The sequence below is a fragment of the Pezoporus occidentalis genome, unplaced genomic scaffold (genome assembly GCF_034315485.1).
Source record: "Pezoporus occidentalis ecotype Australia unplaced genomic scaffold, CSIRO_AGI_Poc_V1 ctg39, whole genome shotgun sequence".
NCBI lineage: Eukaryota > Metazoa > Chordata > Aves > Psittaciformes > Psittacidae > Pezoporus > Pezoporus occidentalis.
This window is the reverse complement of record NW_026915713.1, coordinates 8,333,680-8,337,647: the sequence shown is the minus strand read 5'-3', so window position 1 is coordinate 8,337,647 and position 3,968 is coordinate 8,333,680. Positions and strand designations below refer to the sequence as shown.

Below are 3,968 nucleotides of genomic sequence, written 5' to 3'. Positions count from 1 at the left end.
CTGTAAAATGCAGACGAATCAACACTGTTAAATTACAGGTAAATTAACCCTGGTATATTTCAATCTACAATACATATGGCTTTCTTGGTCATACAAATTTCTTTTGGTTCAGATAAGCAAAATGAAACCACCCCAGTGTCTTGGTTTATTTCTTCATCTACTGCAAGGTAATCTGGATTACTTTCTTTCCCAGCCAAGGGCTGTAAGATCCAGTGATGAGTAAAACACTGCTACCATGGTTACCCTCTTGGCATACTCCCAATGGGCAGGATTTGGCACTTTCCCTCCAACAATAGTAACCACGAAATATTATGTTAAGTGGTGAAGGAAAATAAATGCATTACAACAAATACTATTCAAAATTCTAGAAATTAAGATAAATATTTGAAACCCTCACACTGAGTATGCGCATTTCTTGAACTGCTCTGTGGGGTCATTCTGCAGAGGCTTCAAGACAAATCCTGCTACTTAGGCTATCAAGGATGTACCAGCGTGCTACCAGCAGCATTACCTTCAAGGTCAGTTCAACAACTTACTGTTGCTGATCTGCACTCCCTTGATCTGTCTTTGCTCAAGTATATTCCACGGTTCCAACCCAGAACAGAACAAAATTGCTCAGAAGACAAGTCAAATACCAAGCAAAACAAAACAGCCCACTGCAGAATCATAGCGATCTCTCAAAAAAGGTAAAATGTTCTACTACCATCATGCTTGCTTCTAGGAGGCAAGCCATGCACTTTGCTACCTTGACTTTTCTGTGCAACACCTTCAACCCCTGATTCCTCTGCTGAAGTGCTTTTCACCATACATTAATTGCAGTCAACTTCAACTTTAGATTAAATACCTCTTCCAGGAATTCCTTTGGCACCACAGGCATGCAGAAGTATTTCAGAGAAGGTGTGCACACTGACTGTGAGCTTTGTGGCTTGCCAGTTGGCAAGCCCTGTATCAGTCCTCTGATGAAAAATATAGTGGGTCCTGCCAATCAGCTCTGCAGGAGAACTAGTAGGGACAATCAAGTTCCTCTGTGACTAAATCTAGAAATCAGCACCTTGATTTGCTCATTCCTTTGGCTTATCCTTCTCCTGGTTTCCATTACACCATTCTTCCCCGGTTCTCCTCCACTCTGTTCTTTCAGGATGTCCTCTTGAAGAATTTTCTTGTCCCACCTTCAGGACCCAGGGGATCATCTCTACCTTATATATTTGATAAACTTATTTGTAAGAAACAATTCAACCACCTTCAATACAGACTCATTTGTCTGCACCCTAGCGGGAATAATATCCTTACACTGCATAGCATTCAGGCTGGTGACTTAGCTGTATCCTTGGATTTGGTCTTCACTCTGTGTCCTCACATACTGTCTGTGTTTAATTCTTAAAGATGTTTTGAAAGAATCATCTGCAAAATACAGCCTTTCCTGACCATCCACATCTAGATTTTCATCTCATGTTATTATTACAAAACACTTTTTCCTCTTATCTTGACAGGGTAATTTCCTCCTGCTGATATCCATTTGCAGTGTTTTTCCGAGGATCATTTTTCTAGCCTGTAACTGTAATCACCTCTTACATGGTCTTGCACTTGCTCCTTGTTGCTTACAAAATACCAGCTTCTTGCCTTCACTTTCAAAGCCTCTCTCAGGCTGCCCCGCTAGCATTCAGGCTCTCAGTTGGCCATGTCCTGGTCAATTCACTGTTCTGGTTAACTTGCTGCAGCACCTTCGATTTTCAAACAAGCACTGATGTGCTGTTTCTTATGCTGACTGTTACTCATGGAGGAACCTTCCCAGAAGACTGCGTCATCCCCCCCCCCCCCCCCAAACCTGTCCTTATCCTTTAGCAGTGATAATTGCAAAAATAAAGGTTAGATTACTGATTTACAATATTTTCCTACCTGCAGACTAACACTTTAAGAGTGGTTTCTTGTGTTTGATTTATCACCTGCATCACCCACTGTATTTTTGGTGTTAGATGCTTAGATGTTTATGAGTAGGAGCAAACACTTCGTATGGTCTGTGGTTAGGACTCCACAGAATGATGAAAATACAGTAATAATGGTCCTCTGCAGACATCAGATTAGGCATAGAGTTAAGGTCCTCCTGTATTATTGACTCCAAACTGATGTTAGGTCACACAGGCTCACAACAAAACAGAAAAGCTTGCCACACATTGAACACGTTTGGGTGTTCCTCATTATCCAACAAGAAAATTTTCAAACATATTTTACTTTTTTGATAAATTACAAAGCAACACTAGTGGTCTGTTAGTCATCACCAACCCAAAGGCAACATCAACACAAACCTCCTGGCCCTGCTGTCTTGGCATCTTGCTCATGTTGTGTTCTCAATATTAGTATTTTAAATTTGTGTTTAGAACAAAAACCTGCACCCTTTTTTCATATCCTAGCTTCACAGTCTTTGAATCAGCTGAATTACCTCATGTTTTGGGGTAAGAACTTCTGCTGTGCTCCCTTATGTATTAAAGAGTATGAAAATAGTATTAGCAGTAACTCTGTATATACCTAAACCACAATCAAACTGCATTCTTTGGTTTTGTTTTGGCAGTACCCCTTTAAGTACAACATGAGTAGAAGCAACAGCAGCATAAAAGCTCCTTTCCAACTGAACTAAGATATCAAATGTTTGGTATTTTTATTCAGTGTATTACTCAGTGCTGCAAAGCACATTCCGAAACTTGGTAACAAACTGTATGCTGGAGGAAAAACCCCAAGGAGAGAAAGGGGGGAGGAAAAACATAAACAGTTCTTCACTTCCTCTTAACAGAAAGAAAGCTAGAAAAAACAACATAAAAGAGGCATTGCTGCCTAAAATCAGTCATTTTTTTGTCCCTGGAAATTCAGTTAAGACAGGTTTTCTCATCACCGTATAATCCAGGAAAATGCCCTTCCTTTCCTTTCTCCTTTTCCCTTCCTCCCAGTAGAACCTAGACATGAAACTAACCCAAGTAATCTTCGTGTTCCTTACTGGAATTCATACATCCAGCAAGGGCTGCAGCAGCTATGATTTGCCAGAGAAATTCTGTCGGTTTTGACATGTGCTGCTAATTTAAAAAAGGAATTTCAAATACATTTGTTCCAAAATTGCTTGGATTATTATTCAGCCTTATAAAAGTAGCAGTCATCCAAGTATACGTTTTACCTCTTAGAAGGCCTGTTTATGTTTACAAACCCATTGTCTTGATTTGTGTATCTTATCCTACAAATTTTAGTGTTTCTCTTTTGGTAGCAGGAGCCTGTTGTGTCTGTACTTCTAACAACACAGAGAGAATATTTGAGCAGCCTGTACAACTCCTCTCTCCTAATGAATACCCAAGAGCTGCAACTCTTTTAGTAAATAATAAATGAAATTCTGCTTGCAGTATGCTTCTAGGCCCCTTAAAAGTTTATCCTAAAAACCTTAAATCTGTGGAGTAAAATACTTAGCAATATTCTTCAGTAGACTACAGCTATTTCACCTGCTTGAAAAATCAGTTTGTGCTCATGATGTTTCAAGCATTACCATTTGGACCAAGAAGGCAACATCCAGTTTCCAAAAGACGGCTTTTCCATTAGCTTTCTATTTCCTGAGAAGACCAAAAATGAAATGACCTCCCACCATCCAGCTTTATTAGTGAAGCCTTCCATAATCTTAGGATGCCACAGGATATGGCCATTTTAATGCTCAGTATAATAAAAATCTACTGCCCATACGGATGGGGACAGAAATGCAATGCTGCTTGACTTTTACTGGAAAAACTGCAGTAATAAGACACAAAAGAGGATGTAAAGTTTCTGGTTGTGGCTAAAGAAAACACTGTAAAGTGCTCTGGTGTGCTCTGAGGAGCTTGATTAGATGGAGCACAGCAGATGTGCAAATAGCACAGATCTGGTCAATGATGATTTTCCAGAAGACAGGAAATGTTGCTGTAACTAGGCAGCACCCCCACGTCAAAAGCTAATAAGCTATA

General features: G+C 39.9%; 1 protein-coding gene across 3 annotated transcripts in view; it reads right to left on the bottom strand.

Moving 5' to 3' along the window:
• Positions 1 to 3,968, bottom strand: part of FYN (FYN proto-oncogene, Src family tyrosine kinase) — a 144,237-nt gene that overhangs the window by 2,977 nt on the left and 137,292 nt on the right. The gene's annotated exons all lie outside the window — the stretch shown is intronic.